Source organism: Cyanistes caeruleus, chromosome 2 (assembly GCF_971803275.1).
Source record: "Cyanistes caeruleus chromosome 2, bCyaCae1.hap1.1, whole genome shotgun sequence".
NCBI lineage: Eukaryota > Metazoa > Chordata > Aves > Passeriformes > Paridae > Cyanistes > Cyanistes caeruleus.
Window position 1 is genome coordinate 102,210,160 of NC_141702.1, and position 24,258 is coordinate 102,234,417.

At 43.1% G+C, this 24,258-nt stretch overlaps 1 protein-coding gene across 9 annotated transcripts in view; it reads right to left on the minus strand.

Moving 5' to 3' along the window:
• DUSP10 (dual specificity phosphatase 10) overlaps positions 1 to 24,258 on the minus strand; it is a 261,089-nt gene that overhangs the window by 161,420 nt on the left and 75,411 nt on the right. Inside the window, exon 1 of one of the 9 annotated variants that reach the window (XM_086878813.1) lies at positions 13,647 to 13,865. The exons of the other annotated variants lie outside the window; for them this stretch is intronic. The gene's annotated coding sequence lies outside the window, so the exon portion shown is untranslated. Of the gene's footprint in view, positions 1 to 13,646; positions 13,866 to 24,258 lie in introns of those variants that run through there. 9 annotated transcript variants of the gene reach the window in all.

Here is a 24,258-nt window from a genome sequence, read left to right on the forward strand (position 1 = left end):
CAGTCATCACCTTATCATTACAAACAAGGTAATTACTGGTGTACAGGTGCATGTGCAGCCATCTACAATAAACAGGGATGCCAAAATTAAATGGACTCCATGAGTAACCAACCCCAAATCCACACTACCTACATTAGCTGGCAGTAAAATTGCCCTGTCTTCTTAGTAACATCCATTGAGATTTGACACAGGACAGTGCATAGTTATGCAACCCTTCTACTCAGGGCTGCTACTGAAATATTATTTCACATCATTCACTCCTGCTATGTGGCCTGGAAATAATTGTCTGGAAGAGGCTGGATTAATCTTTTTTTTCCTAAGGAGAGAGCACTTCTTTTAAAAGAGTAGTAGCACTAGCTCTAGCCTATGTGTAAAAGAGGGTTATATAAAACTCAGTATCAGTGCATGTGTTTTCAAGGGATGGCCTTCAGACTTCTTTGGGATTCAAGTGGTCCCCCATGGACCTGCTGTGAATCTGAACAGAGTGGTGTTGCACTATTGCAATGCATGATGTGGCATAAAGAGTGGCACTGAAACAACTTCTGCAGCATCCAAAGCCAGAGAGAGAGAGGGGCCAAAGGAGAAGGGCATTGTAATACCTGCTTAGCCTTTTTAAAAAACTGGCATCCTCCTCAGGGGCATTCTGACTTATGCTGGCTATTAAGCTTAATATAGCAGATTCCAGCTATCCCAACCTGGGATTTATGGGAGATTCTTTTATGAGGCAGAGAGTAAAACTTCATCTTTGGCTCATGCAATTATAAAAGAACATATTGATTAGTGGTGGAAGAATGAATAACCCAGGGAAATCTTAATAGTTCAGTAATCTCCAGTTCTTGACTTTCTACCCTTTTCCTACCTGGCATAGCAAAAGCAATTAGCCTCATGCTTATCTCTGTTTCATACTCACCTGAGGACAGGAAGCTTGGACAGATAGGGAATATCTAACCCAGAGCCTGTTTTCACCAGAACACTCACTAGAACCCTTTTTGTAGCAAACTCTCGCAGTCAGAGCACTTAGCAGTTTGTCAGCCTGTCCCTGATGAGGTTATGCTCTGCCCCAAGGTACACAGCAGCAAGGACAGGGCCACCATTGAATTCCACACTCCCAGCAGAGACAAGCCCAGCATTAAAACCTGGTTAGGGGGGATGGAGGAGAGGGCTATGCTGCAGGCTGCCTGTCACAGAGGGATGTGGAAGCCCGTGGAAGAGGCTCCTTATCTGGCAGCCGTCTTTCCAATCCCACATACACACTGAGAGCTATTCCCAGCAGGACTGCAAATTCTCAGATGAGCCACTGCAGGTATCCCCTTCTTCTCCTTGGACCACTTTGTTCCACCTTCTCCTGGTGCTTTGAACAGTTCTCTTGAAGTCTGAGGGAAAGGGGAAGCTGGAGAGAAACAGCAGCAGGAAGATGGGGAAGGCAAACCCCAGTGTGACCTTTCACTCCCAGCCAAGCCAAGAAGCCACTTCTACTCCAGAGGGGACACCCACAGCACGGGCAGTCCTGTCCTGCCCCAAGTGGGACATGCAGGCAGAGCAGCAGAGAAGTGAGGGGGTGATTCCCTGCTGTGGCCTGAGCCCGCTTTCATTTGCAGACCAGCACATGGCATCACCCTTTTAGAATTTCCACTGCTGTGATCCCTCCCGTTGAACACCGTTTGATCAGATTAACGAGCAGCGGCCCTGCTCGCCACTGAATGCCAGCATTAACTGGAACACAATAGGAGCACAGGCCTAAGCCCATTTTTTCTGCAGATAGCAAACCTGTCAGCGGAGCAGGAGTGTTGATGTCATCTTCTGACTCAGTGACAGTGCCTGTTCCTGGGGTCACCCAGCATTCCAACACCATCAGCATCCCCTCTCCAAATCTCATCTATTATTTGCTCATTGTGGTTAGATTTTGCCTGGAGGAAGAAAGGAGTGACAGGCTGACATCACCTGCTTATTAATAGAGGGGTAGAGAAGAACGATCTCCAATAAAGGCTTGGGTGAGGATGTCCTCTCAGGGTGTGCTCGGAAGGACGGTGTGTTCGGGAGCAATACAAGCTGGTAACCTTTTAAGGGCAGCAGCTGTCTGCCCAGTGGCTGCTTCTGAACCCTTGAACTGCAACTTGCTGGTCCTTCAAGGGCGTGGCAAACCCCCCACTGGAAAAAAACGTGCTGGGGACTACTGGCAGCAGACAGGGTCCTGTGTGGAGCAAAGACATTTGTCTTTGCAAAAGAAAAGAACAAAGTTCTTCAGGGAGAAGCTGAGACTCTGTGGCCCTACAGAGCCATGGATCCCACCACAGATCCCACAGCCAACAGCAACACCAGGTAAGGGATCAGCAAGAAGATCCCCATGCAGCCCTCGATGCCAACTGATCTTAGCCTCTGGTCTGAGGCCTGCAGCTGGATGCAAGTTGCAGAGGCTAAAAAATGTGAACTATCTCATTCAATCAGTCAGTCTCCCCCTCTCTGCTTGCATGTTTCCTGGTAACAAACAGTTAGAAATGTTATCAAAGGCATTTGTTATTGAAAATTGTTTGTGTTACAAAAAAAGCCCAGACCCTTGGGAAAGAATTCTTTACTGCAGTTAGGAATGATAACACCAGGTCATATGGGATGGGGTTTTTGTGATGTTTACAGAGTTGTGTGTGACTCTGGGCATTATGCTTCCACAGCAAGATCACAGGACTGCAAGTTTAAAATTCATTTCTCCTGGGTCAACTGCTACATTAAGTTCAAATGCATCTTTCCAGGAGACTTTCTGTCAAGGAGCCTGCTAACAGAAAGCAAACTTGAAATAAATGTAATCCAAGCAAATTCATTACAAAATATAAATACACATTCTTACTTCTTTTGTTTCTCCCAGGCTGATGGGAGGAGCTGTCAAACATTTTTGAGTTAGCCAAAACAGAGACATTAATACCTACTCATATTTCTAAGCCTTCTTTCACATAACTCCTACATATTATTCCCATTTACCCAATTCCAAGCCATGAAGACTCCAGCACAGAGTCTCCTCTCAGCAGCAGCACTGCCAGATGAGAGATCTGTTTGTTTCTCTCAGAAAAGGCAGAATATTATGGTATTCCCTCCCACATGAGCGGATCAATTTACCCACTCTTGGCTGCACCTTCCGTCCCCCATAATTTACCAGCAGAAAAATTAAGCAGAGGGGGACGGCAGCCTGAACCTTGCAATTCTGAGGTAAAGGTCTTCCCAGCCAGATAGCACTGACGCTGCCAGGGACACACTGGCAGCCCTAACACAGAGCAAAGCAGCTCTTTTAGGGTGAGCACACTCTCTAAAGCACAGCACTAAAACCTGACACACTCAGCAGCATCAAACTGGCAGATTTTCAGCTTCGTTATGAAAGCACTATAATTCAAGTGGTTTAGTGAGGAGGATCACTGTTAATAAAAAAAGGGCTTTCTTTTTTTGTGTTTCTTCCTCTTTTTCAGATGGACGGTAACTGCTGAGGAAGCATTTGCAGAACATCAAGTGCAGCACATCCATGTTGCCTCCCTCCCACTGCTGACTTCAAACACAAGAACTCACCAGAAGTCACTGCTGCAGTGACTTGTTCAGTGACATGAGTGTCCTGCTCCACATTCTTCTTGGGTACTCACGCTGGCAAGCTTGCCACTGCCTCTCGTTGCAGGTCTGCCTCATGATTCAAAATGCTGAAGCCTTAGAGAACATCATTTTCTATTTGCTGTCTGACTAATTTGCTTGCTCTCATCTATTCTCAAATAAACCCTTAGCATCCTCCCTGGGATTTCTATCAGCCAGTGCAGGAGGGAGGATGCCTCTTCCCAATGCAATGTGCTCTGACCTTCACAGCACTGCTGGGCCATGTCCATGTTTTGGGAACAATTGCAAATTGCAAAGAAGTGGCAGTGCCACCCAACAGCTCTGTCATCCTTCCTGCAGGCTCCACTCATGCCTTGTGCAGTGGAGGAGGACAGAGCCTCACTAGATCATGCTGTACCCAAATAGGAATGAAAGTTCTCTCTCTCCATCGCAGAGGGACCTTTTACACCCCAAAAAATGAGAACTGGTTCTTTCCTTCTTGGTCCATGTGCCTACAAATCTCTTTTCTCAGTCATAAAATCATGAAAGTGTTTCAGCTACAGTGTTTATATCTGAGATGCAGTGAAAAAGAATCAAAAGTCAGCAACCCGAGGGGATCAGGTTAGCATGGATGCATCTGTACATCAAGTATGCCAAAAATGCACATTCTTCTCTACCATCCTTCCTCCTGCTGTAACTTACACACAGGCTTGGAAATACTGAGGTCAGCATTCCATGCCACAAGATGGAACAGGATCTAAGTGATCAGGTTTTCCTCACATTCTCCATTGTTTACAGCCTAGTAAGGGAAAGTGGGAACCCAGGAGGAAAACCCAACAAATAGTCACTGTTACCATTTGTACAACATGTTCCTCACAGAGTTACCAGCATTTTATCAAACCCTAGCTCAGAATAAACAGTCATGAAAACAGCAAAGTTTGCTTCACTTTTTTCATACTATTGGGATAATACAGTTTACCCCACACTGGTAGCATCAAAGGGTGGTAGAGATTCCGATTTCCAGACTTTGGGGACTTTGCATCTAAAATCATATTCAGATCTGAGCCAAAGACAAATCTAGAAAATCAATCTGATTCAGATTCCAGTGATACAATCTATGCCTTTTGCTTTCTTGTGTATTTTTAAAGGCTGTGAAGCCTACATAAAACGTAGCTGGTTTTCACAGCCTTATTTTTTGAAGTTCAATTAAGTTTTATTTCAATTCAAAATAAAAATACAATGAGTGGTAAGCTGTCTGTTTCTTTCCCTTTTCCTCAAGAATGACTCGATTTGAATTCAGCAGTAGATACAGCAACCACTATTTGTGTGGACAATCCGTGTAACTCACTGACATTTCCTGACCTGAATGTTGCAGTTTTCGTCTCTTACAACAGCATATACTTAAGCCCAGGGTTTGAACACCCGTTGCTATGGAGAACTTGGATCAAGAAGTATACTCAGACTTTACTGTCCAGACCCACCTTTTATTGCTATTATTCAGTTTGAAAATCAGGATATTGTCCTACTCAATGGTGGTAGTGCTGTGATGTAAGATAAGGGAACTTCCTGAAGGTTTTGGTAACTGGATATGTGGAAGAATTAGGTCTTCTTCACTGGAGACAATCTTGGGCACACAAAAGGGAGGTAAAAACGTTTCTTCTAAAGCACTGTCCTTCAGAATCCCAGTCTGGCCAGCTGTGTTTCCCAGCCCACATTCATTTAGCAATGGACTCCACTGCACAGTGGTAGTGGGAACATCCCATTAGAGTGTACTTAAAAACCCAAAGATGTGTCACTAGCCACAGAAAGCCACTCTTCTGCTGTTACCAAGGACAGGGATGCTATAAAATCCAGATCTACATTTGAATTGTGAATATTTAGGAACTTCTGCCTAACTCCCAAGTCACATGTCCCATCTAATGGATGTACTACTGCTTCACAAGTGATTTGTCCTCATGGAATGTGCCATCAAATAGGCACCAAGCTATGCCATTCCCATTTGCTGTGCCCAGCAACCATTTACACAATACTTCATACACAAACATTTATTCAAAGGAGCTTTGAAATTGGCCAGAGGCCAGATGTTTGCAGATGGGTTTTATAAGACAGGATAGCTCAGTGCCTGGCTGGACACAGTTCTGCCCACAAACAGAGCCTCCTTGGGATTCCAGTTCTGCATCTAAGAGTACAAAATGTCACACACCAGAAGAAAAAGACGCACTGAAAAACATGCTCAGAAGCATTCCTGCCTCTCAATAAACCTGTTCCCTCACCCATTACCCAGCTTACTTATTACTAAGGTGTTTCATTTTTAAGGAAAATGGGAAATTGTCAAATATACATTTCCATTTACTTGGCACATTGCCCCTGAAAAACAAAGATCTAAGGTGCATATTCAACAGAATTTAAACTGAGCATTAAATTGGATGTAGAGCTCAGTCTGGTCTTGCAAAGCAATGCTCCATTTGCCTGCAGGATTTTCTATTTCTGTGCTGCTCAGGATAACAACAGATGGGACCCCTAATTCAAAGGACAATCTCGAGGCTAGAGACAACAAAACTGGACCAGAATGTAAAAAGGGTTGTTGCAGATGTGGGGGAAAATGTGTATTTTCTGCTGGGGAAAAAAGAAAAACTAAACAAAAAAGGATGGCATGCAGACAGCAGGGGAGGGTACTCTGGATTGCTAAAAACATTTCAAGATCTCACTCATTTGTCTCCCTCAAAACCCATGCCACCGGATCCACTGAGGAAGCCCAAATTAATTAGGAAGGCAAAAGAGGAATCTTATCTACAAGACTGGAATTGTGTATGAAAATTTGCCACCAGCTCAGAGAAAGAAACTCCTTCTGTGCTACCAGAAGGGCTGGTTGGGTATTTTCTTCCAATGCCTTCTGAATGAAAATGCTGGCAGTTTTATTATTATTTTTTGAACAAAAAAAAAAAACAAAATGAAAGCTTTTGTTCCAGGTCTTGTTGACCTAGTTGAAACACTTCAGCTGACCTATTTGAAAATACTTCTTTTTAGGTCAATTTTTTATTAATCTGTCTGCCTCAGACACTACACTGTCTCAGAAAAGTGTCTCATGTTCTTCCATTCTTTTTCCCTTTACCTCTTCCTTTCCCTACATTCTCTGCTCGGATTTAATCTGAGAATATCCTGTAGAATGCCATCCCCACTGAACCACTGCTGTGTACCACGGAGATGAATCCAGCCACAAATCAGAAGGGAAGCCTAAGGCACTACGATTGATCCAGCGGATGTGGTCAAATCAAGCTGAAACAAAATGCTTTGACTTTCAGAATGATCGCTTTGGAACATGTGATAAATTATTGATAAATTTCAGTATCCACTTTTTGTCAAGCCATTAGACCAAAAGCAACTACTGAAGCATCCATTTTTCACAGGACTTGAATTCCAGCTAATGAAAAAGGTGTGCATGACCACCCCAGCGACCTGCCATCCAAGACCTCTTGGCTGCTTCTCCACCACTTGCCCTGGCTGGCTGCAGTGCACTCTCCTACTGCTTTAGCTGCTCTGCTCAAGCCTGCTTTGGATTTGGGACCAGGGAAAAGCAGTGCTCTGCCCAAGCAGGAAGCTTCTCTGAGCACTGCTTGTTGTTCCCACACCAAGACAGCCTGGAGCAAACCACCCAATCCCACTCCAGCACAGCTGAGCTGTTTGTGGGTATAACATCTTTTAGATCCTGGCACTGGACTTCCTCAGAGCCACCTCACAAGCTCAGCCTCACCACATCTGTCCAGAAGGTGCAGGGGATGCACAGGGCAGCACCTGCATGCTGGAAGGGATACACCCACAGGAGTGGGGTGATCCATCTACAGCTAACACAGCCTCAGCACGGCATGCAGAGTGCCAGGCCAGCTCTGGGACCCCAGAGAGCTGCTCACTTGGAGGGAGAGGCACATCCTGGGACAGGGCCAACCCCTCCTGCCAATTCAGCCACGGGCAGCTGGGCATCCAAGAAGGCGAAATCCTGTAAGCAGAGTGGGGCAATTCCAGTGCAGAGCCAGGGATTCAGCGCTGTACTGGCAAAGCCTCCTAGTTCATCCTGAACAGAATGAGAGCAACACCAAGGGGTCACAAAGGCAGAAGGATTTCTGCCATGAAAGTGCTGAGGAACATGGCCAGCATCAGGGCAGCAGTCAACATCATGCCTCACAGCTGCTGTGCTCTCCTGCAGCCATTTTAATCTGGGCAGGCCAAAAGAACCCAGAAACACTCATGACATTAGTGTCACCCTGTAACTCATCCTTCTGTAAGATTAGTAGCTCTGCCACAGGCTTCCAACATGGCTTTATAACAAGCAACACTATGAAGCAGCACTTTTCTAATACTATAAGCATATACACCTTCTCCAGCACTCAAAATTCTTCTCTTCTTCTCCATGCCTCGATTCCCCCTCTGCACGCTTCTGTCTGCTGACACTATTTAGGAAGGGAAGGAGTGTCTCTCAGTAATGTCAGGGAAAGGGTTATCACAGTGTTGTAAGCACTCCTTAGAATCCTGGTTCTGTATATTTTCACTGTATGAGTATTTGCTCGTACGGCATCTATTCAGCTGCAAATTAGCAAAGAAGCAAGATGCCCCAAGAGTTGTATTAAATATTTTTTTCTTTTCATGATTGACTTGGATCTGTTCCTTCACTGCTTATAGAAGTGCTTCACGTTCACGCTATAAGCACAATAATCTCATGTTAACAAAAGGCAGCTGCCACCTGGATTTTTTTACTTCGAAGTGCATACAAGCTATACTTAAAACTACGTGCTGTGCAATCAGAGTGACAGTCAACACATTACTTACATATTTTGATGTCCCCTAACCGCAGTGAAATGCCCATTGAACAGCTCCCTCCTGCACACCGCGGGCTGGTGACCACAGCAAGTTTGCAGCACCCTCTGGAGGTGAATCCTGGGCTTTTTGGGGGGAAGGAAACCATCAGCACTGCTCTTGCAGGATTTTTGGAGGGCTTTTAGGGAATGCATTGCAAAGCATGAGGAGCTGCTGATGTCTGGGCTCCCACTGGCATTTTCAGCCAACAGGATGGGTGAGAGAACACCAGTTTCTTCTAAGCATAGGCAACAAAATGAAGAAATCCACACGGAGATTCCTTAGCTTGTCTGTAACTCCCTCTCCAGACACCGTATACACATGCAGTTTGGTGGTTAGAAGCACAGAATTTAGACCTTCAGCTGAAATTCTGAGCTGCGTAATCAGGACAAACACCCAGGAGAAAACCTTTGAAAAATCAAGAGTCCTTTGGAATCAGCACCACACTATGCTGTTCATCCTTGCTGTATATTTCATTCACACTGTAATAAAATTCCTACATGAGGTCATTACCTTTGTTCCATTTTCCATTTTTAAGGAAAATTTGAATTTCTGGGTGCTGTGTCGTACTGGACGAGGAGCACTGAAATGTTAGGAAAAATACAAAACTCTTCCTATAGGATCCTTTTTTCATCTTATAGGGGTTTGGCCCAGAAAAATCTCAATAAAAGCATCAGAACTGTTTCATCTCAGACTTGGAATATTTCAAAATACTTCCAACATGGATAGCATCCCTAACCCTCACAAATAAAAGGAATAAGAGATTCAAGCATACTTTAAAGACCACTGAAATTTCCTAAGGATATCTGCCAGCATTCCAAATTAAAAACCTTTCAAGTCTAGAAGGAAACATAACCAAAACCAAGGAGAATGGGAACACAAGTAGTTCAAAAGTTGGTATTATTTTGATTCTTTCATCTGGCTAAGAAAGCATCGCAAGCAGAATGCCTGATCCCTCCCTCCTTGGAATCTGAGATGAGAGATCCCGCAGTTTGCAACCTCAGATCAGCCCCATTACTAGAGATGAACACTTCATCGTAAGCAGAAAAGCGACCTTTAGGCAGGATCATCATGTTTCTGGAGTCTGGAGCTAGAACTGGGAATTGTATTACAGTCTTTGCACAGTTGTATGAGAAAAGCTCATATATAACCTCTGTTTTTTTTCTCTGATACCTCCGTGGCTCCCGAAGCATAATTCTTAGCTTACTCTACATACCATGTTTTCCTAATTGCCATCAGACAAGTGGATAAGGGATTGACCACAGCAGCAATTAACTAGGATAACCCATTATAAAATGCCCCCACTATTGCAGTGTTTTATTCATAAAACCATAATGATGCTCCCTTTTTTCTGAAACCATCCTGTCTCTGTCTCTGTGTGTCCTACTCAGTTCTTTAGACTCCCCATGCATATCTGGGCACAAAAAGTACAGGAACTTAGGCAGAGCCTCTAGATGTCAACACAGGCAACAATGAATGCTTCAGAAAACTAACTGTATGCATTAGTGGAAAAAGGAAAAAGGAGAAAGTGACAGGGGGGAATGAAAGATAAACACCATTTATCAGCCACTACTCTTCAGCTTTCCCTCCCTGAGGGGTCATAAGATCAATAATCTGGAGCAAGTAAGGATCCAGAAACATTTTCCATTAAATAATGCATGCCTCTTCTTCCTATTCTGATGCAAGAAATGGGAGACAGCTGGAAACAACAGGGAGACATCAACTTAGAATTGTGCACATGAACCTTCCCCCTGCCTGAGTACACAGGTAAGTCACAGAGCTTAGCATGTAGCTTAAACCAAGTCCCAGATGGTAACACAAACAGCACCTTGTTCACTAGCAAAGATCCAGTGAGAGACCAGCACAGTCCTCGTAGACAGAAACATGAAGCAGCAGCCCCTGACAGCTGAGAAACATATTTATCTCCTAGCCCAGACACACTTTAAAAAGAAAAAAAAAAGCAGAAAGAGGATTTCCAGGGGTCTCATGTCCACAGCTTCCAATTCACTTCTGGGCTGTTCAGGATGCAGTCAGATCTGCAAGGCAGAGGTCACTCTGGCAGTCACCAGCTTCCTCAAACGGCTGGATCCAGTCTCTGTGACCCACAGGAGCACAACTAGAGAGAAAAGCCTGCCTTAGAGACCTTTACTATGTTTAACACAACAGATTTTGGCGAAGAAACAGTAACATGCTGTTAAGTGGACCAGGTTTATGGACTGCCATGTTTCAAAAACCTGGAAGGAGAAGGAAATGGTGCCTTCAAAAAAAAAAAAAAAACAATTCTGCTATCCTCTTCCCTTGGGAGATAAGCACTACATTGTGGAGAAGGAGGAAAGCTGCCAGGAAAGAAGCAGGACATGAGCATATTTTCCAAAGCCACACTGAACAGATATGTTGTATTTCACAGAGACTAAAACTTAGCAAATGCTCATGCCCATAAAAATTTGTATCAGGGAGTAAGTAACACGTAAGGACAGGAAACTATATTTATCTGTTGTTTTACAGGGATCTTAAATCTTGACATGCACTACAAAATTCCTTTAACCCCATGGTGCCACAGCCACCACTGAATTTGGATGATTAGGTGGCAGGTAGGAACTGGGTTAAATGAAATGGCAAAGAAGAGTGGCCACATGAGCAGGGTTTACAGCATCATCTCCAAGTCAGAGCAGTAATTTCACAAAAATGTGGAATAAAAATTATACTTAATGTTGACTGTGGGGTACACAGATACAGCACAAATAGGGCTGATCAGAGGGAGGTGCACATTAATGGGTTTCAAAGGCTACTAAAACCAGCCAAAGCAGGGAAGCAAACTGTGGGGTGTGCTAAGCACCAGGATGGTTTGTCAGCTTGTTTTACAGACATCCTGGGAAACAACAGATATTCCACAACCAAAGAACAAGCCATGAAATTAGCCCCAGCATGCCAGAAGGCAATGAAGTGACTGTGGAGGGCAGAGTGTCAAGAAAAAACAAAGCTTCAGAAACATTTCTGAAAGCAAACCTACTTATCTCCATAGCAGGATAAGAGAAAAGAAGCAGAGGTCCTGTGCACAGCACATGCTCAGGTTGGAGAGGTTTCTGCCCCCAGACTGGACCTAAAATGAAATGCACACTGCATAACTGAAAGCACATAAATCAGTATCAGTGTTTTTCAATACAGCAAATTATGCTGGCTTTATAACCCATGAAGAACAATTATGGATCTAGAAAAGACATTATGATTAGAGAAATAATGGAAAGTGGAACAGAGATTTAGTTCCAGGTGATTGATGAGTTGCCAAGGATAAAATGGTCCTGAAAGAAAACATATCCTATGTTTAGAACAACTGCATGCCCACTGCAGCAATGCTGAGATGGAAGAGCAGCATGAATAATTGGAGACACTACAGTTCCTCTTGTTTCTGGAAGCAATTCATTTGAATTATTCTGCTTGTTAAGGGGAAAGAACAAGTCACTTGAAAATAGCCAGCCTATCATGTGACAGAGATAACCAGGGAACAGCATCCCATTATTTAATCAATTTACACTAAATGTTTCGCCCAGAGCTGGCTACTAATAAACAAATTAATATAGTCACAGAAAGCTGAACCACCACATTGCTTTGTGCTTCTAGACTAAAAGCTGGAGCATGCAAGACCTACTCTTGCATCCAGAGCTCTGGCCTCTGGCTTTGCAACTGTTCCCTCCCATCAGTGCTGCACCAGGTATTTGCACTGAACAAGGTCCAGGGGAAGCTGAGGATAAAATGTTGCTGCCCTGGTGGAAGCATGGGCTAGAACAAGTCCCTGTATCCTTCTGGAGTGTCACAGAACGATGGGTACCACAGAGAAAGGAAGATTGATGGATGGACTGTTAGACAGACTGGTGTTACTGGTATAACTGGAAGTTGGAAAGACTGGTAAGAGAGGGGTCTGGCTAAACTGAAATAATGGTAAGAATTACATCAGTGCATCCCTTTTATTAACAAAATCATTGAGACACATTCTACTTCTGAGGACATGTACCAGAAATGCCACTATAACTAATGCAAGGGCAAGTAGTTCCTGCTGGCTGCAGCGTGCATGCTGAAGAGGAGATGGAGTAATGAGGGTATTATCCAGCTCAGTTTGTGGCTGCTGGAAGGCTCCAGGCAGGAGGTACAGGAACTCATTGGCATGAATCTGAATTGCCTGTGACTCTCCCTTGAGGTACTCTGCTACCTTTCATGCAGTACAATAGGCTTTAAGGACAATCTAGGCTGAAGACTCAAACGAAACTCCCTAGGCAAACATTACAGTCAAGAGCTTTCTTGTGCATTCCCAGAGCATTTTAATGAAATATTTGACTACAACTTGGAGTTCTGAAGAAACCATTACACAAAAAAAGTTTGACCAAATATATTTTGGCTTCTGAAGTCCTTCGTGTGTTCACAGCTGAGCCCCAGGCACAAGTGATGAATATGTCCATCCTTACAACGGATGCTGTGGTTTTCAGCAGGCCTTACTGCTTCATGCCAAAGGGGAAAACAATATAATGTGTGAGGACTAATGGCTGCATTAAAAATCACCAAGGTTAAGTATAGGAGAAGACAGTCTCTTCCTTAGTACTATACAACATCAGGAAACTGTTCCTGACAATGCCATCCATTATGCAAAGCAGTGGAAGGGGCAGGAAGTAGAAAAGATAGTGCTGGCCTGGTAGGGATTGCTGACAGCCTGTGGAGAGAAACCCCTTCCACCAGTCTCCTCCTTTAAAACACAAATCTGATTATCTTTTGAGGCACAGTAAAATAATTTTGTACATAGAGGGCCAGGTTTCTCTTTACTGAGCAATAAATGGTTTCTTTCTTGTACCTAGCAGTAAATGGGCTTGTCAGAAAAAGCACAGATGGACAGAACCTTCTGGGCACCTGAGGATAAATGAGAACAGGAAAGACCCTAAGCACAAACAGGCAAGTAGGGGCACAAGTTGGACACCTGGAATTCCCTGATCTGTGTCCCATGTTCAGTCATGAATCCACATTGCCTCGACAGCTGTAGATACCCTCAGGGGTATTTAGATAACCTCAGGGGTATTTGACTTTATACTGTAGTATGGATCTCCTGAGGTTTGTGGCACTACAAGGCTGAAAAGCAGCTGGTACAGACTGGTCACTTGCCATCAGAGACTGCAGGCTAAGTTCATTTCCTCTTCATTTAGAAAAGCATCCCTTATTCCATCAGGAAAAGGTGTATGCCACAGCCATCTTTCTACCTGTCCTCCCTTTTGTGCCGTCCTGATAGTGTTCCCCTGCCAACTGCACCTCCCTCAGGGATCACACCCAGCTGCAGCAGTGCTGGCTCCTTGACTGCAGGAGTGTGGAGAGAAAGGCAGAGCTGCCTCCGTAACCTTCCAGAAGCTTATAGCTCACAATGCTTCAATCACAGACAGCCAAGGAGACCAAGACCTCGTGCTGATCCTGGGCTCAGTCACCTGCAAGGAAAACAGAGAATTCTGCCAGAGCTCTCCAAAACAGACATTCTGAGTCTTCTGCTGCCAACACACACGGAGATACTGGGATACCCAGAAGGAAATGCAGAAAAAACACAGTTGCCCTTTCAGGAGCCTGGTGTTTTGAAGATAGGAACAACCAAGAATGCTCCACTTCAGATAATACAGACATCCCACATGTTTCAATGCCAGCTCTGCTCCAACTAATTTCCTGATGGGGAAATTAGAGCTGGCATGGATTACTCAGTCTCAACTCTTTCCCAGTATCTTTTACATACATAATGAGCTAGATAAATGGTGTGTACTTTCAGAGAACAAAATAAAGGAAATAAAATTACTGAGTATTTCAAGAAGCTGATTATGAACTGGGTTTACATCCATCTAGTCAAAGAAAGGAAACTTGCTTTGTTGCTGAGGGCAAGTCAAGTAACTGGGTTTTCCATTTCTTTCTTTTGCATTTCCTGTAGACATAAAATAATAACCATGCATTTGAGACATTACTTGAAGCTTTTAATTCATGTTATTGATATGACTTTGCAGATTTAAAAACAGCAAAAAAATATTTGGGCAATGATAAATCACATGCCAAGACTCAATCCAGCTCAAATAAAATATATTCATTTTCCCCAGCCAACAAATGGGAAGTTGTTCTGACTTCAGAGTAATCATGAAAGTCAGGCAACCTTTAGTTACTGGAAATGATGCACTGGCCCTAAATGCATGTATGTGCATGACCATGTGAGAATTTTTATTCACTAGTCAAATAGAAATTCGTTCCATCTTTCTTTATGATCACAAAACCTCTGAATGAGAAGTTTAAGAAAGTCATCAATAAAAACTGCTAAAAAAGCCTTAAATTCTATAGTAGTTAAAAGACCGGCTATAGTCACTGAGTGCAACAGACCAAGGGTATTATATTTGACACATAACTTTTAACCTCCTCTGCACAAAAGAATTTCAGGGAGCAGGGCCATCAGTACAGTAGATGTATCTCCTTTAAACAGGGCAGGCTGCCCATTTTTATCCCCTTGTATTGTGCTTTCAGTCACAAGTGTTATATAAGGATGAGTATTAATTACTAAGTGGAAAAAGTCCTAAAAATGGAATCCAAATGCAAGTGCTCCCAAGTATTCAAGAGAGACAGTATATTTACAAGCAGTCTCTAATGAGGAGAGGCACTCCTTCAAATAATTTAATCCCAGCCCTGAGGGAATACAATGTTCAGAATTTACACCTTTAAAAAAAGGGAGATAGCATTAATTTCTTTCTGGTTTAGGTGGGTGTGAGGTCTGTTATTCTTAATCCCCTAACCATTCCACAGAATCTGAGCATAGACAGATGGTAGCACAGAGCTGAGCTGAGAATGCAGAAATTGAACAGGAGTAAATTTTTTTAAACATGAAAAGGGAAGAATACAGATTTAAGGTCTTACGGGTCATTCTCAAACAAAGAGAGAAAATCCTGCAATATGCCAGATACTGGCAGGGTCACAAATTCTAAGCAGCTTAAGATAAATCCAGTTTACTAATATTTTTTTAAAAGTAGATAAAAGCTAATTCCCTGCTAGGAAATTAATCACCAAATTTATATTGCAAAAGCACTTCTGTGCTGCTTTTTACTTGACTGGGTTTTCTGTATCTTACAGGACAAATTCTGAGGTTTCTACTGTTTGCCCTCACTTCTTATGTGTGCATTAGTAGCTGAGCTTGCACTAGAAATCCATTACTCTATAGCTCAAGAATGCAAGAGAGAAAACACTTAATTTCCTCCCATCTTTAATATCTTTAATGCTATTTCATGCCATCTATTTTATGTTATGTCTAGAGGTCTGGGCAATAGAAATGACTCATGTATCCCATGCTTAGAAAAAAAGCAGACTTGCTCTGGGTGGATAACCTCAACCATAGCAAAGCTATCTGACCCTTGCACTAAACTATAAACAGAAATTTCTCTGCACACCCTGTTAGTGTTGGGTGGTCTTTGTACAGGGATGAATTTTATAGACTCAGCTTTGAATCTGAAAATACACTAGATCAAGTGGTGCTTTGAGAGGAGCCTGGTAGTTTCAGAAAGCTTTTACAGACTTCCCAAGTGACTGAGCAGTAGTTAAGATAGAGCCTCACTCCCGTAAAACCTGTCTCTTTTTTTCTAGTAATGCATCTACTCCACAATAGTCAAATCCTGTGGGGTCCTTCCTTGGCAAGCACAGCTCTGAGCAAGGGCATGGTGAAAGCTGAGTTGGCTCCATCCCCCTCCATGGCCAAGCTTGCAGGAAGAAGTAAAGGTGTGGAAAATTTTCAAGAGATGCTTTTTAATAGCATTTCCCTTCAATATGTCCACAGGGGACAATAAGAAGGGGGATGGGGGGCAGGAGGAAGGCTTCGTCTCCCTGTTCAGGTCCCCCAAACTAGGGGAGCTAATGGGATATACAGAAGGCCAAAGCCAGCTAGGCCAGTAGCTTAGGGGTTTTCTGTCAGCTTCATTCAACCAGAGACAAGTTTCACAACAGAGTTCATAAGAAATGACCCACACAACTCCAAATGATACCACTTTCTCTGCCAAATGCAAAACCAAAACTGCTTCTGAAGATAAACATACAATGCTGTGTTTACATAACAAATTCTAAGTGCTCCTTTTCACATGCATGAGGAAGAAGAAGCAGCCAAGCCACTGATCACCTGATATGTTACCCCCACACCATTTAATGTCCTGCTGCCAGGCACTCAGACACCACAGCGATGAGTGCAAGCCAAAGGCCAGCTTGAAACACAAGAGAAGAGATCTATTTATTTATGCAATGGTAACTTCGTTGTTTTCTCATTGGAGCAACCTTTTTTTTTTTTTTTGTATCAACCATCTAAATGTTCACTCAGGATTCAAGGGGCACAACATGAACACAAAGCTGACATAAGCCCTAAAGACTTCAAGTGCTGCTACAGCAAACAGAGAGGGGACAATAAATCCAGCTTTGCAGACCTCTAGAAGGAGCTGGGTCATCCTGCTATAATAGTATTTACAAGGGGCAACATTATGATATCTGGAAGGAGGGAAGTCTGTTTTGCTTAGTTATCCCAGACTTAAGCACAGCAGATAGAACAATTTTTCCAAACTATCCTACCAAATCTAGATTTTCTAAACTGCAAGCCAATACTATTTCCTTATATCAACTACTGTTCATGAAAACAAACTGCAAAAAAAGATCCCTAAGTGACCAAGCCATTTTCAAAGCTTGCAGGAATTCTTAGTCTCCAGGAGTCATGGTCTACAGTCAGGGGACCAAGTTTATTCATCCATTGTGAAGGCAATTGCAGCTGCCTCACAACTCAGCAGGTCACCATGAAAGGGAGTGGCTTTAGCAAATCCATTTTCTACAAATTAAACCTCAGTGTCAGAGCAGTTTTAAGCCACAACCTTTTTTTACAGTATAACTAAAATGGACCAGGACCATTCTGTATGTTTGCAACCACACTGAAATACCTTCACACTTAAACCTGCTCAACGGCAGTTCTTTCTGTCCAGAGGGATTCCCTGCTGAAGTCAGGTTCCTTTTACAAGCTTCCTTGCTTTTGTTTGGCCACATCAAGCTGGAGCCAGGGTTACAGGGAAGGTTTCCCAAAGATCCTGAATTTTGGGGAATACCAGAGGCACTGCACAGTAACAGAGTCATCAGGCTAATGCAAAGCATGCAAGAAGACAGCCACAAAAACACAGCTTAGGGACGGTAAAGGTTATAAAAAGCCAAAAGAGATGTTTGCTTACTACCTATCTGTGCCAAGTAGCTCACTAACTTTTAAGACTAGTGAGTCTTAAGACTTTTCAGTACTTTCTTCACTGGATCATCTTACATTTCTGACCTCTCTGAAGCACCCTAGACATAGCTGCAAGAAAAAAACCTCTCATGTATACAACTGGTAGACAAGCTTGGAAATAATCCCTCTGCATGAGATGTGTGGATGGCAGTGCTGCTTTGCTGTCCCCTCAGGGAACATCCAAACAACCATGCTGGGGTCATCTGGTTTTGAAGGCCTTTTCTTCACCACAAAAACAAGTTAACACAAAAAAATTAATGTACAAGTTCAGGAAGCCACTCCACCCCAGACATTCTGAAACAAGGCATGTTTACGGCAGGAAGGTGCAGTAACAGGATTAGTGATTATGGCAAAGTCCTGAACATCAAACCATCATCTCACAGAATCATAGAATGGTTTGGGTTGGAAGGGACCCTTAAAATCACCTAATTACAAACCCCCTGCCATGGGCAGGAGATTCCACTACAATTGACATAGGTTGCTCAAAGCCCTAACCAACCTGACCTAATCTCAGTCTCATCTGTTTCTTTACCCTCATTTTTTCACCTGTTGCTCTGTATTTCCTCTCCTTTAGGTTAGTCTTCACTGCTTGCCTTGCAAGGTAGCTCCTAGTCCTTCCCTCTTCCCTGTGTGTCCTCCATTCCCCAAGCAGTGTTACATCAACCTCCCAGCTCCGCTTCAGCAGCACTCCCTTGCACTGCCCACCGTGCTCTGGCACACAGGAGAAAGTTATCATGTTGAACAGTCATGGAAATCCTATTCTACAAATATGATTTACATTCTGTAAACGGCACAAATGTCCCTTCTCATGCCTGCCAGGCAGGTAGTAAATATAGCAATCACCACCCTCCTGATCCCCATCAGGTAAAAACCAGTGCAGCTCAATTGACTCCAGAGTTGCTGCCCCATTCCCAGCAAGGCGAGGTCATTACTCAGAGCCCTCAAGCAGGAAGCATGTTGGCTTGGCCACCCACAAAGACAGGATTTGAGTGACAGCATTTGATTCCCCAAGTCCAATGCACATTCCTTTCAATAACTTCATCCAGATTTGTTTTATGTCAGCTGGGAAGCCAGCTCCAAAGTTTTTCTTTTGCACTGGATATTAGCCATAAGAATCCACTTGACTTTAATTATGGGGTGTTTCACATGTCCAGCACGCTGAGGCCATATGTACTTGTAAGTGCTTACAATGTTCTCAGCAAAAACACTTCTGCACACGGTAACTTTGAGCCTCTGATTTTGGGCTGCACAGCAGCAACTCCCCCCCTTTGCCAGGCCTCCAACTCGCTGCTGTTTTGCTTCCATTGCCTGTGGGATATGATGTTACTGCCAGCTTGCTGGCACAGGCTGGAGTGCTTCAAGTTCAGCTCAACAGCTGTTGACTCATTTGTGAGGTATCAATCCTGGGTCTGGAAAAGCCAAATGCTCTTGTGGAAGGGCTTTTTATTAAGGACAGAGAATGCCACTCCAAGGAGCTGCACCAGTCCCCTGACCACAGCCTTGTGGCCCCATTGGGTTGCCCATCATCAGATCTAAGGCTGCTAATTGTTCCCCCAAGTTTAGATACTGCATGGTAACAGGTACTTAGGTCAGGCAGCTCTAGTCCCTGGGTTACATCACAGAAAAGACTGGCCTACAACACCCTGACATATTTCTTCAGTGATAGTACAGACAAGATCTGCTTGATACTCTAGTTTAATGACTGAGCATTTACAACTTCTCTCTCAGCTTTAGCATAGATGGTTAAGTAACATATGTAGCATCATAAAACACACCAGAAACACATTCAGAAATTAAAACTGGAGCAAACTGCTCTTCTCTGCTGTAACACACTGGACTGAAGATGGCCTGAACTTTCCTTCCAAGAGTTTTCTGATGCACCCATAATCTTAGTTCCTTCTCCTCTCCTTAAAGCCAAGAGCAGTAAATCAGTCTTCTGACCCACCTTTGTCAGGAACTTATCCAACATGGTACAACTGTTTCATCACCAAATCCAGACTCTTAGGTCCTGAAACACATTGCACTTTGCAGGGAGATGAGATGTTGAGAAATTCATCCACGGTTTCCACTCACTCATTAAGGGAGCAATAAAACAGCTGTATTCAATTACTTAAACTGTGGAACAGGGAGGCAGAAGGAAGCGACTTACACCCATATTTAGAAACATGAAGTCTGCTCAACAGATCAATTAGGGAGATGAATTTACAGCTGACAATATCATCATAACAGGGGTTATTTAGCTCCCATTAACAGCTCAGAAGCTCTAGCACATCAAAGTATGAGGCAGAGCTTTCTTTCTAACTTCTTTTCTGACTGACACTCATTCAGCAAATCAGTCCAACTCTTTGCCAACTCATCCAGCTGTTTGACACAAGTGTGGCCCCTCTCATTAGAAGGGACTCTGCCAAGATACACTGCAGTCAGAATCAGGGGTTTGGAATTGCCAATTCCCTCTTGCAGAGAAAGGCAGAAGTCTTTGGATGAAAGCAAACAGTGCAGCCATATGCTTAAACCAGGGCAAAGAGCTTCCACTAAACACAAGATTTCATTAAATAAAGGGATTATAACAAAAGAGTCTATCTACTCCACCCAATTCCAAAGATCAGAAGTCTTTCCACATTGCTTTATTGATTACTTAGAGCCAGACTGATATATTTAACAAAAAATCAATGGGAAAAATAAAGGACTGCCTATCTGACTCAGAGGAAGAATTTCATTTATGGGATAAGAGATCCTAATGAGGCAATTCAGTATTCAAAGGGAGCTATTAGCAGTGAAGGAATGAAGTGGTTGTGTAACAAAATTATGAGCTCTGAGTGCAGATGGAGGAAATGGTGTTTTGTAAATCCAGAATCCGGGATTTTTTTTTTTTTTTAATCTTTAAATACTTCATACAGATATGCTATCTGCAATATTTAGCATGATTTAGGGTCTCATTCGTGGCCATTTTTTTCCCCAGATGGGGCAGCTGCAAAAATATGCTTGAAGCCAGTAGAAGCACTTGCACACAATTACAGATCACTTATTCATATGGGCATGCCCAGTACTTCCTCTTGTAAGAGTCAACACTTTTGAGACTCCAGTGCTTCCCCCAGCAAAATAAACAGCTGAAAGAGCCTGTGGCCTGACACAGCTATTATTTGTAGCTCCATCTGGACAAGAAATGCTGCCTGGTGCTCATGTTTATTTAGCCTGAGGGTGGAGACCAGGATGGGGACTGAGCAGGGCACAAGTCTGTCCTACCAGCAAACTTCAGCTGGCTGGAGATTTACAGAGCTTCACCTGAATGGAGAGAGCTCAGTGCCCACAGCCAGCCTGACCATAGGTGGGGCATGAGTGAGGCAGCCTGGCTGCCACTTCCAGCTCTGCCACATCCATGTCTTACCAATCCAACTAAAATCAGAGCACACATCCACCTGCTGCTCTACCCAACTCCTGAGCAAGAGACCTGCAAGAACACAGCACAGCTCTGCTAAATATGAACCAGATTGAGCTTTACTGGGAAGCAGTTAAGCAGGGAGGAAATAGCCTTGGTCTACCATCTGCTAAAGCTTGAAAAACACTTTGTCAGGCTCAAATCTCCATGTTTACTTGGGCAACCAACAAATGGCAAGCAATGTATGGTCTAGGCACAGTTACTCTAAAGGTCTATGCACGGGCATCACACTCTTATTCCAAATCATGAGTGTAAAAAGCTTCCCCAAACCCTTCCCTGCAGACTGTGGTCACTACTCCAGTCCACCCCACCACTCTGCTTTGGGCTTTTATTACAGCACCAGCATATTTAGCACAACTCTTTATTTTACATTGTCTTCAGCATCCTTCTGCTTGATGATTTCTATAGGTTATGCACCCATTCAAACAGTTTGCAGGAATTAAACACAAACCATTTTTTCCTGGACAGCAGAACATAGCTTTTATGGTTGAGAAAACTGGAAGTCTCTCCAGCTTTCATCTCCTTTGTTATAGAAACCCCACCAGATCCTAGCTGCCTACTAGATTCTAAGGCTTATAGCCAGACCCAATGCCAAATTAAATTACTAAACTTCTTATTAAATTAATTAAAGCTCTGTGGGTGACACTGTGTAGATGACTGAAACATCTGGATTAATAAGTATTCCTGAACAATATGGAAAAAATGGTTGCTAGAACAGATAGAGAAAACAGGATGTAGCAATGGGACATCAATGGGACAGGCTGCTGGAAGAGGCAGAAGGCAATTAAGAAATACCCTCTGAGCTATGAAAAGAGGAGGCAGCAGAATTTTTGTGTTTCAGAATCAGCATCAGATGTCTGCATTTTCCTTTAGGATGGTACTGAGAGATCTGGAGCAGAGAGTTGGTTTTGGGAAATTAAAAAAACACAACATCCCCCTCCTTCTGCAAAAAAAAACCAAACACCAAAAAAACCACCACACCACCAAACAAACAAAATAAACCAAAACAAAACAAAATAACAAATTATACAACCTTCCCCCCTAAAACTGCTCAACAGCCCCCACATATTTCTCTTCTCTGCAATTGGGTAGTTGTGCCCCTTTACAGATGCCTGGCAGTTTACTGCAGGGCCCAGTGGATGCCCTGGGTGGAGTAGGGGATGACAAATCACATCTTGAGATAGGGCTGTGTGAATTTCAATTATTCTGTTGGGAGGACAACGATTACAACTGCTGTGAAACTGCATTTATTGTTTGGGCTCAGCTTGGCTCTGCTCAGGGTTTTTTTGATCTGCGGAAATTTTGCTTCTGGTGATGATTTATTCTGATTTTTCTCTTTTTAATCATAGCTATGCAAATGTTGCATGGCTATGGAGTACAAGAAAAGTCCTCTCAAAGAAAAATAACTGGTTAAAAGACAAAAAACAAAGGGTAAGCAGTCACAGCGGAGAGAGATCATCAGCTGATTTCCTCAGGGAACTGTGCTGAGATTCAATTCACTCATAAATAAATGGCAAAAGGTGAGAAAGTTTTCTGCTGATAAAAAAATTATTCAAGACAGTAAGAACGAAGGAAGACTAGGCAGAATCGCTAAGGGACCATGCAAGATTTGGTGATAGGGCAATATAAGAAAGCATGACAATTTAGGTAATAATGCACATGGAAAAAACCAGTCTTAACTTCACATAGGAAACAATGGACTCAAACCTGACAATTATCATCCAGAAATCGTATTTCTGCATATCCTGATTTTAGTTCCATTCAAACATCAACTCAACAGGAGTCAAAATAGCAAAAATAAAACAGAAGAAAATAAAATCATATTATCAAGAACAAATGAACAACACAGAAAACCTAATTATGTAATTGTATGTATCTATGTCTCTTCCACGTCTTCAATACAGCCTGTGATTCTTGTTCCCTCATCTGAAGGAAGGCTGGATTACAACCAGAAACATTCAGAGAAAGGCAATTACAATGACCTCAACTACAGAAGAGCTTCCACACATGGAAGGATTTTCCTATGCTCCCTTTGATTTGGAAAAGTGTTATTTTAGTGGAAGTAGGACACTGATCCACTAATCAAAAGTGGCCAGGATCGGAGAGACAGGCATCAATTACCAACATCTCATCTCATACAAAATGTAAGGCCATAAAATGAAAGGAAAAGGAGGCCAGGTGAGGTGAAGGAGATGGTTATTAATGCAACAGGTGGTCAGTGTGTGGAAAGCCTTGCCAAGGAATGCTATTGTTGCAAATAGTTTAGAGGGGTCCAAGGAAAGACCAGACACTTACTTTGAGAGATGTACTGAAGAGAAAAAGGATGTGAAAAAAATAAAGTCAGCAGAAAATCTTACATTTGCCTGTCCTTCAACCATTTGCCAGTGTGTGCTGTTGGCAGAGGATCCTGGGGCAGGTGACCCTTGCTCTGAAGTTGTGTGGTTCTGCTTTCTTGCATCTCTGCCCTTTTGTCCTGTACTCCTGCTGGACAGTACACTCAGGCTGTTTGCTTTGGGATGGATCAAATGTCCTATTTTTATACACATTAATGAATAAAAATTGAATTGTTTTCAAAAGCTCATCTTCCCCCACTGTGAGGGCTGCAGTACAGGCCCAAGAGGGACTTTACCTCATGCTTGAAATGTCTGGCAAACCATTTTGTACAGAGCTGACGATAATGAATCCAGCAGCTCATTTTCCTGAGAAACAGGAGCTCACCATTCCTTTGTCCAGTAGGAAATTTGTGGATAAAATGTTCAGCTTTGCAAGAGAACCGGACTTCAAAATGAAAGGATTTCTACTTAGATATAAAAGCCATCTGAGTCATTAAGCACAAAGCCTTTTAACTCTTCCACCGCAGGTACCCATGAAAGAGTTTTACCTCACCCTGTACTACTTCCTTGGTAGAAGAATAACCCATTCTGCTTCCTCAAGGATATGAATGTACCTTTACCTGTGAAAAAGCTGGACATACACAGAGATGCCACACAGATTTTTCATGCTAAATAACATGAAAATTATGCATAAAGCAGAGTCAGTGCCAGTTTTCCAACTCTCTCTTTGAAGGTGAAAGGGCTGCTATTGGAAAGAAATTAATGACTGAACAGCAGTCAGGCAACTTTCAGAAGGG